This window comes from Mauremys mutica, chromosome 13 (genome assembly GCF_020497125.1).
Source record: "Mauremys mutica isolate MM-2020 ecotype Southern chromosome 13, ASM2049712v1, whole genome shotgun sequence".
Lineage (NCBI taxonomy): Eukaryota > Metazoa > Chordata > Testudines > Geoemydidae > Mauremys > Mauremys mutica.
Window position 1 is genome coordinate 20,694,914 of NC_059084.1, and position 24,266 is coordinate 20,719,179.

At 44.8% G+C, this 24,266-nt stretch overlaps 1 long non-coding RNA gene across 1 annotated transcript; it reads right to left on the minus strand.

Moving 5' to 3' along the window:
• Nucleotides 1–1,629: 1,629 nt before the first annotated feature.
• On the minus strand, nt 1,630–24,013 carry LOC123348966. Its single transcript, XR_006573292.1, has 4 exons — nt 23,942–24,013; nt 22,291–22,444; nt 9,247–9,374; nt 1,630–2,121 (listed from the first exon to the last, which is right to left on the minus strand). It is a non-coding gene; the product is annotated as an uncharacterized LOC123348966 (long non-coding RNA).
• Between the last annotated feature and the right edge of the window lie 253 nt (nt 24,014–24,266).

A 24,266-nucleotide genomic window follows, 5' to 3' on the forward strand; every position in this document is an offset into this window, starting at 1 on the left:
AGGCTACAGTCATGATTAAGGGCCACACTGTACTAGTTGCTGTACAAATGCACAGCCAGACTTGCACTGGGCTTTACGGCAAGGGCAATAATCAGTAGTGCCTCATAGGTTGGATCTTTTCTTTTGAAAATGGGATCAATCAGCCAACAGATTTTTTTGTAGTGTAGACAGGCCCTTACACATAATTTTCTATATGGAAATTGAAGGAGAATGAATCCTACACCTTCCTATAAAGAAAATCTGAAGACATCTGTTTCTGTTCTGCAACAGTTCACAGCCTTCACCAAAAGGGCTTTCTCTCTGGTCTACTGAAAGGACAGTTTAGTATATGTGGCTGGTACAATATCTCGCTGGACTGCCTCAAGTCTTCATCTTGGAGTTTCCTTCCAGGGTTACTACATGAAATGTACCTTTCCCCTGCTCCTTTACACTACTGGATCCTTGATTTGACATTAAAATAATCCAATGCTGCCAGGCTAAATGAAGAGCTCAGGAAATACATAGAAATATGAGCAGGCAGCAGCAGCCACCACCTATTTGCTCTGAATATTTATATTGCTGTAAGGGTAAAACTCTGTAAGTTTCTCACAATCTTCAGGTTTCAGAGTAGCAGCCGTGTTAGTCTGTATCTGCAAAAAGAACAGGAGTACTTGTGGCACCTCAGAGACTAACAAATTTATTTGAGCATAAGCTTTCGTGGGCTACAGCCCACTGCATCCAATGAAGTGGGCTGTAGCCCACGAAAGCTTATGCTCAAATAAATTTGTTAGTCTCTAAGGTGCCACAAGTACTCCTGTTCTTTTCACAATCTTCAGAAGAGGATGTGAGTATTCCCCTTTTACCATCCGCAGCCAAATATTTCTGGCTCTAAATTTGTTTATTATATAAACTGATTTAGTAAACTGATAGTTTTTAAAATATATTCTAATGAACTGGCTGTACTGTGTCGCATGGGCACTAACAAAGATTCTCCTTTGGTTCAAGTGGAAAGAGCATGCATATCTGAGTTCTATTCCATAGTCACACTGAAGTTCTGAATGGCCCTGGTGGGAGCATAGGAATAATCAGGAGCTCATAGAGGCCAGGGGTTTGTTACACTATTTGCATTTTGCTGCAGCAGGACATTTATCTGGTGCCAAAATTATGGGATCTAGGCAGCCTTAGAAACCCATAGAGATGCATTTGTTTGAAGCAGCAGTTTCATTTACTATAAGAAAGTAGTACAGTAGGGCCAGTTTTACTGTTCTTGAGATAGTTTCAATCAGAGCTTGAATGGGGGAGATTTAGGGGTACGGGGCACCACTATCACCTCTATCAAGTGCTATCTTGTGCTCCAGAATCTCTGCTTCGATTTTTTTTTAAAGCAAGTTTCTAGTCCTTCTGTTTGCAAAGAAAACCTTCGAACTGTGAAATGAGCGTAACCATTGCAGAGACATCTGCTGACAGCCTGAAACATTAGCACCAAGAGGTATGAACCTTCCCTGAGGATGAAGGCTATGTTAATACAAACTAGGAACCTTGTAGAGCACACCAGTGAGGTCTGCTCAGGGCAAGGGAAGTGTAACACATTAGAGCGCTCTACAGATCAACCCCTTGAGTGCACGCTGGTGACCCGGTGTAGAGAAGCCATCAATGAAGTGTGAACTCAAAGCCCAATAATGATAATTTAAATGCCAACATTGTTAACTCTTTTACTGATGATCAAAGCATTTAGTGACAACTCCTTTTGGCACCAAGGTGGCTGGTGCTTGGATGATAGTACCACTCTTATGATTCCCTTCTCAAAAAGGAGGGAAACACAAGGGGCCTTGCAGAGCCCAGCAGGACATCTGAGCCTGCTATGGAGAAACTAAGCCCAAGGAACTCAGCAGAGATCATATCTTGAATATCTGGATAATCTACTGTGAGTGACACATCATCTTTGTATCTCCAGTGGGTGGACCCTGTTTCATGGAAGAGTACCACTGCCCTTTTTCCAATTGGATCCTTAATCCTTGGGGAGACAGGATTGGAATAAAAGATTACTCATGGGCAGAGACCATTGAAGCTTGATATTAAACTCCATCCACACTGGAGATTGGATTGTGTTCATTGAACCACGTCTCTGGTGGGAGTTAGCATCTGCAGGGAGACAGCAGAAAGTTTCTAAGATTCATGAAGATTTATTTTCCATTATTGTTTTGTCGTGCTTAGCCATGTTCTTATGTTTTGTAACCTGCCATATAGACTCCAACACATGCAGTGCCTACCCTGCTTTGAATCAGGTATATTATGATCCTTACCCACTGTTGTAAACTGGCTCAGAGTGCACCTTAGTGCATCAGTTTCATCTTCCCATTTCTGGATGGCAGGAGCCCCCACCAATTACCAGATAACGTAAGACAAAAGGAGAGTCATTCAAAAGATATTTATAAGCATACTAAACTGAAATGCCTTTGCAGCTACTTCTGCTGGAACAAGTTTTATAGAAAACTCACAAAATCCCACAGGATCTTGCAACATCCTACAAACTGCACCAAGAGAGTCAAGATGTTTTTAGTTATTTTTTACCTAATTGATAAGCACATGTCCATTTATAAACATGTCCATTACCCTAGTAAGCAGGAGACTATTTGACTATTGTTCAGGACTTGCATTGTTATTGCTGTGGAACATCCATTCAAATGAACAGAATGTCAGTATAAGAAATGTCCAGTTTAATTGGCCATTTCAATTACACTGACCAGCAGAGAAGTGGTTAACGATAAAGTGCGATTCTGACCACGTACGGGGCTTTGATAGCTCAAGATAAATGGGGAAGTCCACACCTCTAAGTGCTATTTTTTCAATCTGTCCCTTTGCTGACTCAATAAGACAACAGTACCTCATCCCAGGGGCTAACTTGGAAAAAAAATAGCTGGAAACTCTATTTTTAAATGAAATCAGAAATCCTGGTGAATTCAAAAAAAATATGCAGGAAACCCTAAAATCTTCAGATTGCCTGAATTTCTACTCTCCAGGCTCCTATGTATTTGGGTCATTTGGTTCTGTGGAGGTATATGACAAAGATCTCATGGCACATCTGAAAGAGGGAGGTGGCACCTCAGTGTCCTGGCTAAAAAACCCAAACCAGATTCTAATGACTAAGGGTCAAATCCTGCAGTCAGGACCAGTCCAAATAACGGCTGTGCTCTGAGGAGCTCTGCAAGGGCTGCAAGAAATTCCCTTGTGGCTGCACTGTGGTCTCAGGGCTTCTGCAGTAGCTGTGCTACTTCTGCTGTGCCCTCCTCTGCAGGAGAAATAGCTCCTCCAAATCAGCCTCTTCTGTGCAGCTGAATTTCTGCCATCAGCAGCCTCCCCAGCTGCAGAGAGACAGGCAGGATTTGTCAAATGTAAAACGATAGCAATAGCCACAAGGCCAGACTGCAGCTTTATAACACAGCCCAGGCAGGATGAGTATAGAGGGGACATACTGCAGCAGGCTGCCCCAAGAGGAATTCTGGGTAACACCATCAGATTTCCTCTTGTGGGTTCCCAGCAGCACACATGGCACGGGAAGCTCTGCTACCCTTCAAAAGGGGGCAGTGCAGGACCCTGCACTAGGGCAATGCAGTTGGTAAGTGTGAAGAGTGTTAGGCTGGTGGCTGTGAGCTACTAGCAACGAGCAGCACCCTCCCCAAGGGGACTTTGGGACACCAGCTGGATGAAGTCATAATAAGGGTCAAGGGGGCAAAAATAAGGAATGCCTACATGCTGCCTGTTCAATGGAGAAGACCCTGTGTTTCCATTTGACAGAGCCTGCAAATGTAGCAGCTGGTCACCTCCTTCCCCTGCCCAGGGCCGGCTCCAGAGCCCAGCGGGGCAAGCACCCGCCTGGGGCAGCCCTTTCCCGGGGGGGCGGCAGGCTGGGCCGGCGGACCTGCCGCAGTCATGCCTGCGGGAGGTCCACCGGAGCCCCGGGAGCAGCGGACCTGCCGCAGGCATGACTGCGGCAGCTCAACTGGAGCCGCCGGACCAGCAAACCGCCCGCAGCTGCGGGAGGTCCAGCCGAGCCGCGCGACCAGCGGACCCTCCGCAGTCATGCCCGCGGGAGGTCCGCTGCTCCCGCGGCTCGGGGGCGCCTCCCGGGCATGACTGCTTGGGGCGGCCAAATTTGTAGAGCCGCCCCTGCCCCTGCCTAGGGATTTAGATGGGAATGGGTGCATGTAAGTGTTACAATTTTATTGTAGTTTACTATTTAAAGTGGCTTACACCAACACAGGGAGTGAATGAAGTAGGCAGGATCCGTGGCAGATTGTAATGTTTCAGCTGTAAGGACAAGATGGTCAAAATTTAAACAAGGCCCCATATCTCATGCAGCATGTTAAACCTAAGTTATAGATCTGAACCTCTAGAATTATGCAGCCCTTCATCTCCTGCCTTTAGTCCAGTACTGCACTATCATTACAGTATCACCTGTGCTTGGTATTATTTATATTAAATTCAGTTTGTTATATGCTGCGTCCAGGTTTCACTGATTTTATATTGTAATGTGTATATTCAGTTTCTATTCACTCTAGATTAAAAAACCAAATATCCAGATCTTTGACCTTGTTTGATAGTGCAAAAAAGTGTGGGTGACAGTGCATATGTACCCAGTTGCCACCTCTCATGATTTTATCACAAGTTTCACAACTTTTGGTGTATTTTCTTAAAGCCCAAGCTACTGGAATCAAAAGATTGCATGAGAATCTCAGCTTTGCTTTAAAAGAAAAAGTAAGTTTCTAGCGCTCATGGTTGTAGAGAAAAGCTTGTAAATGTGAAGTAAATGCACCTTAGAAAGCACAAAAATCAGATGCCAAAGAGAAAACCCAAAGTTTCTTGTTTAAAAATAGAATCTCATGACTGAGTGGGGGATGGGACGCACACTGACCCATGATTTTTGAATGCTTGGGTTTGTCAAATCTGCATGTATCTATTCCCAGCATCCATTTAAATAATGTCATTAAGTATCCTGAGACATCTACATGGTGTGCTGGATTCTGTATCAGTGTAGTCTTGTAAATTGTCACTCAAACAAAAGAGTTCCACAAAACATGAGGAATCAAATATATAACTGCCCTCATTCTTTATTAGAATAACCTGCTCCGAAACATTCATACCAATTATGTTCTGAAACTAAATGAGCACAGTGCTTTCAAAAGCTCCTTGTTTTCCACCTTGATAAACCACAGCAATAATTCACAGTTTTATATGTAGTGTGCAGGAGCAAATAGAAGCAGAACTAGCAGGTGTCATTGTGTGAGGTAACTTTCAAAGGCCAGCTTTAATTACTGAGTTGCACCTGGGAAGGGAGAGGTTTGGCATAATCATGGGTAATTACTAGTTAGGGAATAATAGCTGATAGGGGCTTGCTTTATTACATGAATGCTTGCATTTGCTGTCATAGTTTGCCATTATTATTATTGGAGTCAAAAGTCAGATGGAAAAAAGGATGGTACATAACAGAAGAGGAGTGAAACCAAATTTTTTTTTAATCAGATTATGAGGGCAAAATTATATCTTCAGGTACTTGTCATGAATTACTTAAAAGGTATTATGCATTGGAATGACCTGGATAGTGTAAGTGTTAACACTGCCTTCTACTAGATAAAATCAGAATTCTTCTGTGTCACAAGCTCTGTACTGCTAACAGATAAGACGATTCTCCTTAATGTGAGTTCAGGAAGCCACAAGCGGTGCATTGATGCACCCAGTCCTCCTAGCTCCATCTCATAGTGCAGTGCCTTATATTTGGAAACTACACCATAGGTCCTGCTGTCAGCTGCAGTACCAGGCATTATGAGGTAGGCATTTTAGGGGTCCCAGAATGCACTGAAAAAGCCACCGTTGCATGGTATGTGGTGCAACAAGATGGCTCCGTTACAATGGTAAAGCGTTGCAAGTACAACTGAGACAAGAAACCATTTCATCTGATCAGTGTCCCTAGAATGGTTCCCCTACTTTACTGTCCAAATTTGGTTAGTCAGTTTCACTTCTTTTTTTTTCCCTCTGTCAATTTCACTTTCTATTTCTCATGCAGTAACACCCTGCTGGTGGTGCATTCACAACACTGCAGGGAAATGTTTGTCTAAACAATCTTTTTATATTGGGCTTTATATTGTTTTTTAAAAAACGAATCCCTAAACCTAAATTTGGTACCTCTATTTAAGGACAGTGTCCCTTCCAAGTACAATACGGTAATATTTTGCCCTTCGACAGCATTTTCCACACAAGGGGGGAAATAGTATCCCCATTTTGCAGGTAGGAGAATGGAGTCACAGAGAGATTAAGGCTGAAGTTTTCAAGAGTAAGCACCAGTCCCTTCCATGAAAAAAGGCACCCAAAATAAAAGAGCACTTTCTAAAATGTGCTTTTAAAATAACTTGGTCAAAGTCACATAGCAAGTCAGAGCTGAAAATAGAACCTTGGTCTATCCTTGGATTTTAGCTACTGGTGAAGTTGCATCAGCACAACTCCCTAAACTGATAAACTTTCAAACTAGGGCAGTAGTAGTAGATCTTTATCATATACCTCCACAGAACCAAATGACCCAAATACTTAGAAGCCTGGAGAGTAAAAATTCAGGCAATCTGAAGATTTTAGGCTTTCCTGCAGATTTTTTTGAATTCACCAGGATTTCTGATTTCATTTAAAAATAGAATTTCCAGCTATTTCTTTTCAAAGTTAGCCCCTTGGATGAGGCACTGCTGTCTTGTTGAGTCAGCAGAGGGACAGTGTAAACATGAAGTGAGGAATCAGGCCCAGGGTTTTAAACCTGACAATGGATCTGATCCTCCCTCTCTGGCTCTTGCATGGCCCCCATCACCTAGTAGCTGAGCACCTCAAAAGCTTTTCATGTCTTTATACTCACAACCGCCCTGTGAGGTAGAGGAGGAATTGTGGCATAGAGGCTCGAGCCTGGTCTACACTTGTTAGTTTTACAGGCTGAGCTATGTCTGTTGCATGCATGTGTTTGTCCTAATGTAGACACAGTTATGCCAATATAAGAGTGCTTATGCTGATGTCTTAATTTGCTTCCCTGAACCAGAAGTTATAAAACTGCTTATATCAATATACCAGTCTGTGTGTGTCTACACTAGGATTTTATTTATTTAGCTGCTTTTCCTAGGCCAGCATAGTTAAAGTGTAAAAACTTAAGTGTAGACAAGGCCTAAGTTATTTGTCCAACTGGAAGTCTCTGGCAAAGCAAGAACACTGAACACAGGTCTCCTGCAGCCAGGGCCCTGACCACTGGACCATTCTTCCTCTGAACCCCTTAGTCCTCAGAATAGTCTTTACTTACTGTGTAATCCCACTGAAGCCAATAGAACTATTAAATGGGGCAAGAGGCACTCCATGATTACAGGCTGCAGAGATGGGGCCCTGTATCCCTTTGAAGTATGAATGCCACTTTATTCAGTTAATGTATCCATCCACACAAGAACCCTGGCCAGTGAAGGACTGTTCCCTACAGACTAGCTCCCTCCCTATTGTCTGGATTGACCTACTGGCCAACCTTAGCATATTTCAAAACCATCAAGCTGAAATAGATCTTGGGCATGAGTCTGAACTCGCCCTCCCAAGGCCGGCGCAGCATGGCGTGCTAACATCAAGATGTCACATCACAATGTCAAAATATAATCGTCAGCCTGTAGCTATTTTGGAAGGAGGCTCGTGGTCACAGTTGAGTTCAGGAAAACCAGTGGGTAAACCAGCCTATCAAATTGCAGGTATCGCTTGCCCAGTGTGGGAGGCTTCACAGGGCTAGCAGAGGAAAAGCTGTTCTGTGGTTAAAGCATTGGATTGGGAGATAGGCCTTCTTTACATTGGGGATTTGGCCTCATTGCAGCCATTGGTAGCCAGCAACTGCTGCAGCCACCTAGAGCAGGCAAACAAAGCGGCTATAAACTACCGTTTACATGGCTACTTCTTCCGTTGTATAAATTACTTTGGTTAAACCAGTGCCTGTGTAGACACTCTTATTACAGTTTAGTTTCAGTGAATTCCTAGACTGACTTAAGATAAACTGAAACATGCCTGGCTTAAACTGAATTAACAGTGTCCAAAGAAGGTTTTAGCAGTTTAACTAAGTCAGATTCAAAACCCCACCTTTACTTAAGCTGGTGCAACTTTCTCACAAGACCTATGATATAACTGAGAGAGTCGGCAACAATGATATGGCATAAATAGCGACAAAGGAAATTCCATAAGTACAATTACTACTTGTTATTTGTATTGCAGTGGGTCCTATGAGCCCCAGTCCTGGGCCAGGGCCCTATGGGGCAAGGAGCTGTACAAACACAATGAAAAAAGAGTCCCAGCCCCAAGGAGTTCAGATACAGTGACAAGCACCGAATAAATGTGTAAGTAGTAGCTATGCAGAAATACTTCTTAAATTAATCCAGGTTGTTATGTATAACATTGATGAGGACATTTTTATACACTGCCTCAACCCTGCAGCACACTCTGCGCAGCTAGACCCCCTATGCCCAGTTGGAGAATCAGTGACTTTAATGGGGCTCCACCCAGATGTAGGGGGACTACATGCATGGTTCTTCCTGCCGGATTCAGGCCTCTGCTTTAAAAGCAAAGAGTATCTCTTTGTGGGTGTATTTTCCCCCATCTAACATAACAGGAAAGCATAGCAGCAACCTGTGATTCAGAAAGCAGCCAAAATTCCAAGGCTCACATCTGGATTCATCACATGGACATTCAGGAATAAATAAATAAGCAGGGTTACAGGTATTAAATAAATAAAAAAGGAGTGGGGCATAATCAGCCAAGGCACAAGGCTCAAGATCTGCCAGTGGAGGCCTCTTTCTGCACAGCTTACATGGCTGGTTTGCTTCCATGAAAGCAATTCAAGCATGCCATGGTGCAAACCAAATATGACTCAGAGAGAAGAACAAAGGAGATGAAACTGGCTTTCAAAAGCCCACATGCCTGCCTCAATCCTTAGCACAGCTGCCTCAGCAGTAGTACCTCCTAATGCCCTGTTACTAAAAAGGAACTATCCTTCCAGACATCAGTCCAGGCAACTCCCATAGTAGGGAAGATTTTAGAAGGAAAATATTTAAGTCACTTCACGACTACACTTGGGGTGGGGATGTGGGACAAATGTCATCTCCCCCCAAACACTAAGGGAAGTTGCAAACTACAAACTCAATCCTCCTCCAGCTGGAAACATTAGCAAAACCACAATGGAAACAGGAAAAGGCTTTTTCTTTTCCAAGTTAAATGCCTTACCTTGGGAGCACGCAAAGTGCCTCATCTGTGGCCAGTGGATCCTTAAAACAAGCCCCATACGTGCCCTCCTTTTCATTGAGGGATAAGGATGAAACTGATCATTGGTGGCTTTTTATTGCAGTTGAACTCTAAAACAGAGCAATTTCTATTCATGTATCACAGAGCAAACAAGGCATCATGGTCATGCGTGTTCATTTTTGATCAGCACATTTAGGACAATGATAGATACAGATGAGCTGTAGCCTTCCGGCATACTACCAATATAGGGCCTGATCCAGTTGAAGTAAGTGGAAAGCCTCCCACTGACTCCACCGAGCTTTGACTCAGACTCTTGGCATCCAGCAGGCTCCTCTTAATGAGCCAGAGATCAGAACAGAGTAACACTAGAAAATGTTCTGCCTGCAAACTGGATTAAAATGATCAGCTTGGAAAAGAGGAACAACAATATCTATAAGGGCTAAGGGTGAAATCATGACTCCCTTGAAATTAAGAAGAGTTTTGCCATTGGCTTAAATGGAGCCAGGATTTCATTCTAGATATTTATCTAGAACCTAATACAATACAGTGCTTGTATTATTTGATACTAATTATTACTGACCTGTTTCAGAGAGGTGGTGTTAATGTGTGCACAGAGCTTTGAGAGTAGCAAAGGCTGTATAAGTGTTAATGATGTGGATGACTTATTTTTATTAGTTTATAAATATTGTGTTGTGTGGTGCACCTCACATGCTTTGATAGGCACTTTTAAAATAATAACGTTGTGATGATTATTGTTACTGGAACCTTTCAGGCCTGGGGAGGTTGGGCAATAAGTTTCCAGTGGGAATTTTTTTTTTCTTCTATGCACATAGCAAAAATGACAGAGGTTTTTCCTTGAAACTTTCCAGAAAAAAATCACCCTATCATTACAGACTAAGCCAGGAGGATTTCCACACCAAAGGAGAATTCATCAGAAAGTGATGGGCAGGTGAAAACAGGCAGTTAATAATTAAGGACTGGTTATAACCTAAGACTCAGTTTTGAAACCCTACATCTGGGATGTTTGAAATCCAAACCCTCATCTGCATCATCACCACTTTAATGGACTGAGCCAAACCCCCAAGTCCAAAAACCCCTGAACTTTTGGGTGTTTGAAATCTGCATGTGACTTCTATGGTTTGTGCTCACCTAGTTATTAGACTTGAAGCCATTTAGCAACTTTATAGCACACCCTTGCTAGCACGTACTGGTTAAAGAGACTGGGGGAGGTAACAGTTTTCCCACTCAGTGGCAAATTTTAAGATATTGAAAAAAAATTCCTATCCTTAATTGTGATGAAAATTTGAAATTAATTTTTTTCCATCAACCAAAAATCTCCAACCCCCCCAAAAATAAAAAAAACCCAAAAGACTGTTGAGATCAAAACATTTTGTTTCAATATTTTTTGGAACATTTCATTCTCAACTGTGTTTGCTTTGTGTTTTAAATTTAGTCTAAATGTACTAAAATTTCAAAACAAAAAAGTCATTTTAACTTGAATAACCAAAAACTTTTCCACTTGAAAATATGGAAACAGGATGTTTCAGTGGTTTCAAAACTTTGTTTCCATTTTTTTTTTGAGTTGGGAGATTTGTCAAAACTGATTCTGTTGCATGAACAGTTTAAGTTTCAACAAATTGGCATTTTTCTGTGGGGAAAAGACCACCACGCCATGTTCATTGACAAATTCCTAACCAGCTCTACTAAGAAGGTGATCTAGAAACCCAGCCAAGACACACCAGCTATTTTAGAATGTTACAGTGGATGCATCCTATGATTTAGTGAAAGGGGGTGAGGCAGAGGCAGAAATGAAAGGCCTGATTCTGTCCCCTACTACAGCCCCTTCATAGCCCTTTAGTGGAGTAGAAGGGGTATAAACGCCCCCTAAGATATACCCTTTATGTAAGGGTCATCTCCAAATAGGGCTGGCTGAACCCTGTGCCTCCTCCCCTGCAGTCCCTGGTAGAGAGGGATGTAAGAGGGGGATATCATGGGAAGAAATGGGTGTGGCCAGAGTGCAGGCCTATGATTCAGGGTTTGTCTATATTAGACAATTTCCACCATTGTAACTAGATCTATTTAAACCTCCAGATGGTCAAGATTTATCTTGTGTTGGTAGATTACCCAGTTAAGTGGACCCCATCTAAATGGGATTTCAATCAATCAGTGTAAATGGGTCTATAGTAGGTGTTCATACCAGTGTACCTACATCAATTTTAAATGGATTGTTTACCGGTGCAGCTTTTCTAATATAGACAAGCTTTTAAGGCAGCCACCACTGTATAGGCTCTAAGGGTATGTCCACATTGCAAGATAAACCAGGGTTCAAACTCATGCTCAAGCCTCCCACAATCTACACATAAATCACCCTAATCCAGGGTTTAGTAGAGACATTATTTTGCCTCCGTATTTGGCACTGGTGTGACTGCTGCTGAAATCCAATGTCCAGTTCTGGTGCCCACAATTCAAGAAAGATGTTGATAAATTGGAGAGGGTTCAGGGAAGAGCTACGAGAATGATTAGAGAACATGCTTTCCAGTGAGAGACTCAAAAAGCTCAATCTAGTTATCTTAACAAAGAGAAGATTAAGGGGTGACTTGACTGCAGTCTGTAAGTATCTACTTGGGGAGCAAGTATTTAATAATGGGTTCTTCAATCTAGCAGAAAAAGGTATAACACAATTCAGGGGCTTGAGGTTGAAGCTAGACAAGTTCAGACTGGAAACAGTCAATTTTTAACAGTGAGGGTAATTAACCAGTGGGACAACTTACCAAGGGTTGTGGTGAATTCTCCATCAATGACAATTAGAAAAACTCCCTACCTTGATTTACAAAGAGATCTGCTCTAGGAATTATTGTGGGGAAGTTCTATGGTGTGGGGTATAGAAGGTCAGTCTAGATGATCCTAATGGTCACTTCCAGCCTTGGAATCTATGAATTACGAATCTTCTGAGCTGCAGCACAGATTCTGACCCTACAAGCCCATTAGCTGCAGTTTAAGAATAAAAGGATCCTGCTACTTCTGAGTCCCAAGAATTAGCAACAGCAGATACCTGGGAACCATGGGGACCTTTGTCACAGTGCAAAGCGGGGGCAGAGTTCATTCATAAAAATGTTGTTGGCTGAGGGCTGGAATTGAGGGGGAGTTGGGATGGAAGAAGGGGAACATTGGTTACTTTGTTACAATGAAGCACTGCATTGAGTACACATGTGGGCGGAAGGAGAACAGAAGGGAAAGAAGAGTTCCCCTCATTAAATATGTATCCCCGGTGCCCTCTTCCCACCCTGTAGAGCAGTGCATCTCAAAGTCGGGCCGCCGCTTGTGCAGGAAAGCCCCTGGCGGGCCAGGCCGGTTTGTTTACCTGCTGCATCCGTGGTTCACCGCCCTAGGCCAATGGGGGCTGCGGCAAGCAGCGCGGGCCGAGGAATGTGCTGGTCGCCCTTCCTGCAGCCCCCATTGGCCTAGGACGGTGAACCGCGGCCAGTGGGAGCCGTGATCGGCCGAACCTGCGGACGCAGCAGGTAAACAAACTGGCCCAGCCTGCCCAGGCCTTTCCCTGCACGAACGGCGGACTGGCTTTGAGAAGCACGGCTGTCGAGTTCATGTTTTAATCATCTAAACCTTGGAGTCGGAAACCTCTGTCCATTTCTTCACCTCGAGAACCTACCCGCTTGCGATTACAGCTACAGGCTGCAAGCCCAGCCTCCCCCAGATCACTGTCTCCTTTATGGAGATCAATGCTGCGCCCCATCTCCTACTGCCCCATATCTCCCTGTTAATTCCAGATGCCTCTTATGCAGCTAACTCACCAGCAAGAAGCTGAAGGGGGAGATGGGCAATAGAGAAATGACCCATCCTCTGTGCTGACAGGGCAGCCTGTTATCATAAGTGAGTCCATAATGTGAACTGCTTGTCATACGGGTGGAGGATTATTAAGATAACTCAGGAAAGAAAAAAAAACCAAACTAACTAGTGGAGGGATAGTGGGACAGAAAGCCATTCATGTCACTGTGGCCTAGTGGACAGAGCACTGGCCTGGGACTCATGAGACTGGGTTTCTACTCCTGGTAGCCTTCACTCTGGGCCTGTATAAAATTTAAAGGGCCACTCAGTTCAATGTGCAATCTAGTCAACGAACAAAAAGTTAAGTGAGAGGTAATTTCAGAGGCTAGCCCCAGTTGCTGAGCCTCCCATCAGTTTGTGCTCTTACAATCTCCCATTTTAAAAAAAGACGTTGCTCTCCCTTCACAAACAACAGGGGAACGGGCTAGAGGCCCCATCCTGCAAACACTAACACGTCGAGCTAGACTCACGTGAGTAGTCCCATAATTAAAGTTACACATGTGCATGAACATTTCTAGGGTTGGGCCATAACTCAGAGCAGCTCTCGGCAGGTTGCCAACTCCTATGACTATCTCCAGTCTCGTGATAATTGGTGTTTTTCTTTAAGGCTCAGCTCCTTGAATTGTGAGACTCTCACAGCTTTCTTCTTTTTTTAATTTAAAGTAAGTTTTTTGGTTGCAGAGAAAAGCTGGAAAACGTGACCTCCCCCCCCCCAAGAGCTCAAACCCCAGAAGGCAACTAAAAAGGCCCCAGCTGTGTTATTTCTTTACACTTCATGCTTGTTAAGCCAATGTTGTGAATTTTGGGGCCTCATTCGTGTTTTTTGTTTTAAACCCTTGAAGTTGTGACATGGTGATAAAAATGCCTGCTGCCTGCGTTGGTTCATGCACCCATCAGTGGAGCTGCAAGGGTGGGAGACTTCCTGAAAATTGTCAGTGTAGGCTCAGCCTAAGGTGCCGATCCTGCAAACTGCTTCCCTTGGTGGGTGGCCCACCAGACCTCAGCAGGACCTGCCCATGTGCAGTAGCTTGCAGGATTAACACCCAACCGATAAAAAGGTTTTGAGGTGGTGATCCTACTAAACATGGCTTGTGAGCCATGTGCTAGCCCTGAGACAGCAAGACGTCAGGGGGGCATATCGGGTCATAACGTCAAGTCTGGACTCAACACCGGGATGTTTGTGAAAGGGGATGTGGGAGGAGGTCGGTGCACAGGAAGCAGGCTGGGCATTTCCTGTGCTGATACTGCTTGGCACAGTCCTCTGGGAAAGAAAATAAGGACAGTAACAGAAAGAAGAAACTCAACCCAGAGAAATTTATGATACGGCCAGGGGCGGCTCTAGGTATTTTGCCGTCCCAAGCACAGCAGGCAGGCTGCCTTCAGCGGCTTGCCTGTGGGAGGTCCCCGGTCCTGCGGATTCGGCGGCACGCCTGCGGGAGGTCTGCCGAAGCCGCGGGACCAGCGGACCCTCCGCAGGCATGCCGCCGAAGGCAACCTGCCTGCCGCCCTCACGGTGATTGGCAGAGCGTCCCCCATGGCTTGCCGCCCCAAGCACGTACTTGGCATGCTGGTGCCTGGAGCCGCCCCTGGACACGGCCTTGGGTTTGCCTCCCTGCTTCCATTGGGTTTTATAGAAAGGCAAAGGATTAATGTATTGTTTCAGTATATTATTTATTATTTGACTGGTGCAGGGGGCTCCTGAATAGAAGGGGAGATTTTTCTCTGCAGCCACAAATGCAGTGGTGGGGAAGAATGCACAATACACAGTTTGCACATTGCAGCTCAGGAAGCCTTTTGGAAACAATGTCCTTACAGTCTTTCGGAGGATTTATTTAAACTTCCCCTGGTGCTGGCAGCCACGGCACATGCTTAAGGGCACTTGGGATGGGAAGCAAAGCCTCCCCTGTGAATGGTGTGTTTGGGAACAGGGGCCAGATTGATGGCCCCACGGACTGAAATTCTGTGTTTAGCCACAGTGTGCTCAGCCGGCCCTTCCAATGTACCTCAACCCTGACCTCGAGGGACTTCTGAGGAGGAGCAGGGAGTTCGTAGACTCTTAAGATGACAAATGGGGCCAACATGTGCCAGTGGCGACATGGACACTTGTGCAGTAGGAACAGCGTGTTAGACCAGGATGTAGGTGGTCTAGCCAAGTAGTCAGAACACAAGTCAGGTCGAGCAGGTGTCCAGGCTGGGGAATGAAGCCACGGGTCAGCACCAGAGTCAACTGCCAGTTACCAGAGCCAGGGATCAAGTCAGGAACTGAAGCGGAGGGTCAGACCCGAGGTCAGATGCCAAATGCCAGAGCCAAGGGTCAGAAGTCAGATGCCAGGGTTAGAGGCAAGACTAGCCACTGAGGATTGGAGGCGAGGTGTAAGGACAGGAGGAGAGGCAAGTATCAAGCACGGAGTAGGAGCACAGTGGGAACAGGAGTGAAGGCCAAGGTAAGCCAGGAGCAGAGCAGGAGCCAGGAACAAGACAGCCACAAGCAGAATCCAATGCAGCCACAACAGGAAAGCACCTTTTCGCTCAGACAAACTTCCTGTTCCTCCTCCTGGCTTAGATAGTGTAACGGGATCAATTGGTGGAAGTGGGAGATCCTCCAATCAGAGCTGCCACGAGTGGGGCCTTGTCTGGGACTATAGCACAAGTAGCTTCTCAGCCCACTAAGTTTCAGTAGCCATTGGGTGGAGGCAAGGATGTGGCAGCTGTCTGGGTTTAAGACCTGGGACATCACACAGGTGCTGAAATCAAATCTTTCACTTCACCCCTGGGCTAAAGCACAGGAACAAGGATGAGTGATGCTAACTACACTTCTTGTGTGTGCATATTGGATATGTACACACATGTGCATGCACAAGAAGTGTAACTAGCATCACTGAAAGCTGACCATTGTTTTTCCCCCACTCAGAGCAGTCAGCTCATCAAGGAACTAAACTTAATAGTCGAAAAGGCTAAAAGACTTTAGGTGAAGAAGAAGAAAGTGAAGAACTTGGACATCACTTTCAAAAAAGTGAGTTCTTCCAGAAAGTCGGATTGCTATTACAGATCTTAACATCTATAACAAGTCAGCTACACAATGCTCGGGGAACTACATAGTAGATACAGATTGAAATCTGGAAAAAATGTTCTTATCAGCTATTGAATGTGAATAGTCAAGTTGACCCAGCTGTGTTTAAGGCTATTAACTGCAAAGGCAACAAAGAAGAAGACAACGACGACATATTGGAAGCAGAAATTGAAGCCAGAATAAAGTTCCTGAAAACAAGGCATCTGGCCCAGATGATATGCCACCTGAAGTGTTCAATATGGTGGAAAAGGCATGCTCATGCTCCTTTGCAAACTATTTCACCTCATTTGGACAAAGGGTTAAGTTCTTGAAGTCTGGCAACACTCAATCATTGTACACTCTTCAAGCAAGGTGACCTGACAGATTGTGACAACACCAGAGGAATATCTGATAAGCATTCCTAGCAAACTATTCTGGAGAGTGATTCTTGGCCAAAATTAAAAGAAGAGCAGAGGAATCCTTTCTGAGTCACAAGCTGGCTTTAGACCTGGACATTCTACCATAGATCAGATATTTGTTTTTCATCAAATCCTGAAGAGAGAGAGACAGAGTTCAATGAATCCCAGTTTTGCCATGTGTTGACTTTAAGACAACATTTGGCTCCATTAACAGAGGGGCTTTGTGGAAGATACTCAAGTGGTACAGTTTTACAGCAAGTTGATTCAAATACTGCAGAGCGTGTATAGCATAGCTTGGTGTGCGGTATGAGTCAGTGGTGAGCTGACAGAAGTTTGAAGTGAAAACTGGAGTCAAACAAGGATGCGTACTCAATCCAATACGTCTTACTCTATATTTAGGAACATCTTGTTCAACTCCCTTAGTAACACTGGTGGAGGCTGCAGGATATTGGGACAAATTATGATATCATCTGCCAAGTCAAGGTGACTGATAGTGATAGCCTATGGAGGGAGTGAAACTAAGCAGCAGCAACAACTCTGAGCAGAACAGACAGAAAATGAATGAACAAAAGCCCAGACTAACAACATCATCAAGAAACAGGCTAAACCAGTAACTAATGGTGTAGACCTTGAACCAGTAGTCAGTTTCTGCTGCTTGGGCTCCATCATATGACAACTGCTATGAATGTGGCATCAACCAGCAGAGAGCTACTGCCAGCAGAACGTTCACGGGACTGAACAGAAGTGTTTGAAACAGTCAAGCCGTGTTAGTGACAGTTATCAGATTCTATACAATACAAAAGCCACAAACGTTTGAACGGAGGTGCCTGCATTTGTATCCTAGGCGTGACGAGGCTAAACAGATTAAGAAAGGATGACATTTGTAGAAGACAAAGTGCAGGGCATGACTACAATCAACAGGTGCCAAGTACAATGGTTTGGCTATGTTGCTAGAAGGACCATACTGCTGCTGCTAGGAAAGAGGCTGAAATCCAGGACCTCTATGGTAGCATTCTCCAAAATGCTTCCAGTTCCACGTGCAGGGCCAGATAGGCAGGCAGAGCTTCAGAGTCTCCATCCATGGATGAGATGATGGTGTAGAGGGGAAAGGTTTAGATTTATTAGGAACTGGGGAAACTTTTGGGATGGGGGAGCCTATACAGGAAGGATGGGCTCCACCTAAACCAAAGTGGATCCAGACTGCTGGCACTTAACATTAAAAAGGTTGCAGAGCAGTTTTTAAACTAAGAGATGGGGGAAAACCGATTGCTGCAGAGGAGCATGTGGATCGGACAGATACTTCTCTTAGAGGAGAGTCTATTGATAGAGATTCTCTAGGTTTTAGTCAGGAGGAGAGGATGGAAGAGGATAAAGTATGGGCCAGTTCAGATGAGAAACAGTCACATAAAAAAGAATCTGACACATCTGAAAAGGACAGAAATAAACAGTGACAAGTTTTTAAAGTGCTTGTACACAAATGCTAGAAGTCTAAATAAGAAGATGGGTGAACTAGAGTGCCTTGTGATAAAGGAGGATATTGATATAATAGGCATCACAGAAACCGCAGGGAGTGGGGACAATCAATGGGACACAATCATTCCAAGGTGCAAAATATATTGGAAGGACAGAACAGGTCGTGCAGGGGTGGGGGAGTGGCACTACATGTGAAAGAATATGTAGAATCAAATGAAGTAAAAATTTTAAATGAATCCACATGTTCCATAGAATCTCTATGGGTAGTAATTCCATGCTCTAAGAATACAACAGTAGGGATATTTTATCGACCACCTGACCAGGACAGTGATGGTGATGATGAAATGCTAAGGGAGATTAGAGAGGCTATCAAAATAAAGAACTCAATAATAGTGGGGGATTTCAATTATCCTCATATTGACTGGGTACAAGTCACCTCAGAACGAAATGCAGAGACAAATTTTTTCGATACTTTAAATGACTGCTTCATGGAGCAGCTGGTACAGGAACCCACAAGGGGAGAGGCAAGTCTCCATTTAGTCCTGAGTGGAGCACAGAATCTGGTCCAAGAAGTAATTATAACAGGACCGTTTGGAAATAGTGACCAACATTTAACATTCCCGTGGTGGAAAGAACACCTCAACAGCCCAACACTGTGGCATTTAATTTCAGAAAGGGGAACTATGCAAAAATGAGGAGGTTAGTTAAATAGAAATTAAATTAGAGTGAAATCCCTGCAAGCTGCATGGACACTTTTCAAAGACACCATAATAGAGGCCCAACTTAAATGTATACCCCAAATTAAAAAACACAGTAAAGGAACTTAGAGACACTATGGTTTAACAACCATGTAAAAGAAGCAGTGAGATAAAAAGGCATCTTTTAAAAAGTGGAAGTCAAATCCTAGTGAGGTAAATAGAAAGGAGCATAAACACTGCCAAATTAAGTGTAAAAATGTAATAAGAAAAGCCAAAAAGGAATTTGAAGAACAGCTAGCCAAAAACTCAAAAGGTAATAAAATGTTTAAGTACATCAGAAGCAGGAAGCCTGCTGAACAACCAGTGGGGCCCCTGGACGATCGAGATACAAAAGGAGCACTTAAAGACAATAAAGTAATTGTGGAGAAACTAAGTGAATTCTTTGCTTCCGTCTTCACGGCTGAGGATGTTAGGTAGATTCCCAAACCTGAGCTGTCCTTTGTAGGTGACAAATCTGAGGAATTTTCACAGATTGAAGTGTCATTAGAGGAGGTTTTGGAATTAATTGATAAACTTAACAGTTACAAGTCACCAGGATCAGATGGCATTCACCCAAGAGTTCTGAAAGAACTCAAATGTGAAATTGCAGAACTATTAACTATGGTTTGTAATCTGTCCTTTAAATCCACTTCTGTACCCAATGACTGGAAGATAGCTAATGTAACGCCAATATTTAAAAAGGGCTCTAGAGGCAGGGCCGGCTCCAGAGCCCAGCGGGGCAAGCACCCGCCTGGGGCGGCCCTTTCCCGGGGGGGCGGCAGGCTGGGCCGGCGGACCTGCCGCAGTCATGCCTGCGGAAGGTCCACCGGAGCCCCGGGAGCAGCGGACCTGCCGCAGGCATGACTGCGGAGGGGACGCTGGTCCCGCGGCTCGGCTGGACCTCCCGTAGGCATGACTGCGGCAGCTCAAGCGGAGCCGCCGGACCAGCGAACCGCCCACAGCTGCGGGAGGTCCAGCCGAGCCGCGCGACCAGCAGATCCTCCGCAGTCATGCCCGCGGGAGGTCCGCTCCTCCCGCGGCTCGGGGGCGCCTCCTGGGCATGACTGCTTGGGGCGGCCAAATTTGTAGAGCCGCCCCTGTCTAGAGGTGAGCCCAGCAATTACAGACCAGTAAGTCTAACGTCAGTACCGGGCAAATTAGTTGAAACAATAATAATGAATAAAATTGTCAGACACATAGAAGAACAAATTGTTGGGCAAAAGTCAACATGGTTTTTGTAACAGGAAATCATGTCTTACTAATCTATTAGAGTTCTTTGAATGGGCCAACACACATGTGGACAAGGGGGAATCAAGTGGACATGGTGTTCTTAGATTTCCAAAAAGCCTTTAACAAGGTCCCTCACCAAAGGCTCTTATGTAAATTAAGTTGTCATGGGATAAGAGGGAAGATCCTTTAATGGACTGAGAACTGATTAAAAGACAGGGAACAAAGGGTAGGAATAAATGGTAAATTTTCAGAATGGAGAAGGCTAGGGGTGTTCCCCAAGGGTCAGTCCTAGGACCAATCCTATTCAACTTATTCATAAATGATCTGGAGAAAGGGGTAAACAGTGAGGTGGCAAAGTTTGCAGATGATACTAAACTGCTCAACATAATTAAGACCAAAGCAAACTGTGAAGAACTTTAAAAAGATCTCACAAAACTAAGTGATTGGGCAACAAAATGGCAAATGAAATTTAATATGGATAAATGTAAAGTAATGCACACTGGAAAAAATAACCCCAACTATACATATAATATGATGGGAGCTAATTTAGCTACAAGGAATCAGGAAAGATTTTGGAGTAATTGTGGATAGTTCTCTGAAGATGGCCACACAGTGTGCAGCGGCAGTCAAAAAAGCAAACAGGATGTTAGGAATCATTAAAAAAGGGATAGAGAATAAGACCGAGAATATCTTATTGCCCTTATATAAACCCATGGTATGCCCACATCTTGAATAGTGTGTACAGATGAGGTCTCATCTAAAAAAAGAAACACTGGCATTAGAAAAGGTTCAGAGAAGGACAACTAAAATGATTAGGGGTGAGGAGAGATTAAAGAGGCTAGAAAGAGAGGAGACTAAGGGGGGATATGATAGAGGTATATAAAATCATGAATGATGTGAATAAGGAAAAGTGAATAAGGAAAAGTTATTTACTTGTTCCCATAATATAAGAACTAGGGGCCACCAAATGAAATTAATGGGCAGCAGGTTTAAAACAAATAAAAGGAAGTTCTTCTTCACAGCGCACAGTCAACCTGTGGAACTCCTTGCTTGAGGAGGTTGTGAAGGCTAGAACTATAACAAGGTTTAAAAGGGAACTAGATAAATTCATGGATGTTAAGTTAATTAATGGCCATTGGCCAGATTGGGTAAGGAATGGTGTCCCTAGCCTCTGTTTGTGAGAGGGTAAAGGTGGATGACAGGAGAGAGATCACTTGATCATTACCTGTTAGGTTCACTCCCTCTGGGACACCTGGCATTGATCACTGTCAGTAGACAGGATACTGGGCTGGATGGACCTTTGGTCTGACCCAGTATGGCCATTCTTATGTTGACTGCCTAACATTGTTCTCTACGGAAGACTGCATGGGCAGGGAGGCTGCGGATGTCCCAGGAGACAGTGATACAACAGTCTATAGATCCATACAGGCAACAACCTACAGGCTCAGATGGTGGCTCAAAACAGACACGGATGGAATCGGCTCATAACCTCGCCCTACCCATCCTTGGTGTTGGAAAAAGCTGCTGCTGCTGAACATATATGTCTATTAGCTCCCTACCTGCAAATTCTCCCTGTGGCTGGTGTCAATTGAGCCCGCCTACCTACCAACTGTTTGATGTCCTCCCCCACACACCCTCTTCTTCACTATCAACTGGGAACAAAGAGTGAGGAGGTGGGAATACCTGCCAATGAACAATGAACCATCCTTTTACCTGGATGAACTCTACTTCTGCCTACCAGGGACATGACTGACAGCAGCATCTCTTGATTAACCTCCCCAGAATTGTTTTTTTTTTTTAATTAGGAAAAATAGTCTATGCCCGAAGTGAAGCAAATCCAGGCCATGGTGGGACTTCAGAACTCAGCAACTATCTTCTTGCAGCATGAATAGACTCTCCCGACTCAGGTCCCCCATCCATGTAGCTCCATTTCTTCAGAAGAGCTAGGCTGATCTACACCAGTTGAAGATCTGACCCACTGTTCCCCTTCAATTCAATGACATTTTCAAGATTACAGGACTAGCAGCATCCACTAAATGTGGCAGCAAAAATCCAGAGATTTTGGAGGCAGCCATGTTCCAGGTCTCAGGCTCAAAGCCTGTGGTTAGGCAGGTCTTAGCTACTCCCCTCCCTGATACATGCTACTGCCATATTCACAAAACTGATCTACACAACTACCTGCCTGATGGATTGCCAATAGACCAAATGCTTCTTTATTAATTTGGGAAGTGAGACCTCTAGTGGACAAAACTATGAATCACAACGCAAAACCCACCTGAAAGTCACCAAGCTCCTGCTGAAATAACTCTCTGCGCTGGAGTGCAGGAGGCCTGGGGTTGATTTCTGGTTCTAGTCTCTCACTCCCTGTGTCAGTGCAGTGTCTATCCTTGCCCAGTGGACAAAGATAGTAGTGGGAGCCAACTTTCTTTCTGCAAAGGATATAATTTGGTTAATTACATTGTCTTCTCTCTCCAGCTTCCCCCTACATTTTCAACTGGCTGTGCATTCTTCACTTCCCAACCTAATCTGTTGTGCAGTGTCAGTGTGTGCTGTTATACAGCTGCTATGTTCTACCCCAGAGGTGGCTGCACTTCAGTGGTGGTGAAGTGATTTACTTCATGTACAGGGGCCAAAGTCTGCTTTGCAAGAAACCCCTGCAATTCTCATTGACTCTGATAGGTGTTGCACAGTAGCCCCTGAGGGCAACACTGGGGTCCAACTATATAGGCCCCACATCTTGCTAGGGACCTTTGTGCCTGTTCAGAGGCATAGTTTGACTTCTATACCTGGGGGGCAAGGGGCTTAATAATACAGATAGTTCTATTTTGGCATTTACCAATTGTTAGTGGGAATTAAAATACAATGTATTTGAAATCACAAATGCAATTTACATTCATTGTTTAATCACCTTTTTTATTTAAAAATGATTTGTCATGTTTATCAGCTACCACTTAAAAAACCCCTCCAATATTAGCATAAACACAAAATCTTGAATATACAGAACCGACCACTTTCACGTAACTATGAATCATGTCTCCCTGGTTTTAGAGTTACATCAACATTGACTTCTCTGGGAGCTGAAAGTTTACAGTACCAGCTCTGTGTAGAGTCACTGGGCCCCATTCTCAGTGACACAAAGGCCCCTTGACATTGCTCTGGCAGCATATAGGGCCTTAAAGAAGGAACCGCTGGCCCCTCCTGCACCTGAGAATGAAGTGGGGCACCCTGGGCAATGCAGTGCTGCTGCAAAGACTTTGTGCTTCCCTGCATTCTTGGGGGGTGCACAGTTTTTCTGGCCTTGCTTCTTCTCTCAGCCCACCCTTGTGTGGGGGAGGAAGGGGACTAGAATGCACTGCACTCAGCTGTTCTCAGCTTCCCAGGCCCCCCCCGGGGGGAGAAAGAACATTCTTGTTGCACCATGCACTGGGGTTCAGTACGCACTGCTGGAGCACCTCCTTACATCTCACCTGGGGATTAGCTCACCCATGGTCAGATGCTCCTTCCTACTTTGCTCAGCTTGTTGGCTCAGTCTCAACCTCCAGGACTCAGGGCAGCCTTTTTTTGGGGGTGGGTGGGGAAGAGACTTCCTGGCTCCCTCTTTGGGGCCAGAGGGCCAGGTCACTATAGTCCTCCCTTTCCAGGGTCCATCAAAGTCTCTCAGGACAAGCTGTCCACCTATTGTTCTAGGCAAACCTCTGTCCACAGCCTGTGCCACTTTCCCAGTGGCTAGTAGGGGAAGCCAGGCCCACCCTCTGCTCCAGGTTCCAGCTCAGGGACCCTAAGCTCCATAACTATGGTCTACTTACTTCCAGAGCTGGTTACTACTGCCCTGGGCTCTGGTCTACTCCCTACTTCTAGCCTCTGGGTTTACCACCCATCCAAGCTGCTTCTGCTCCCCATGGCTCCTTCCCCTTTTGGCTCCTTACCAAACCCTGTTATCTCCAACACACCTCCCCCCTGTCAGGGAGGGATAGACCATGAACTGCAGCCCCTTGCTGATTTCAGCTTCTTAGCTTTATAGAAACCCCACCTCCTCCTGCTCAGGTGAGCTTCATCCTTCATTCAGCAATATTGAGCCCAGGTGCAGCCTATGCAGTTTATTGGCCCATCTAGCCCACCTTAATCCCTTCAGCACTGGTATGGGGTGAACACCCCAACACATACCACTGATGCTTTCCAGTTGCCTGGGGGCAGCCCCTGTCTGGGCCGATCAGAGGGGAAGCACTGCCTCAGCTGAAGGCAATGCACACA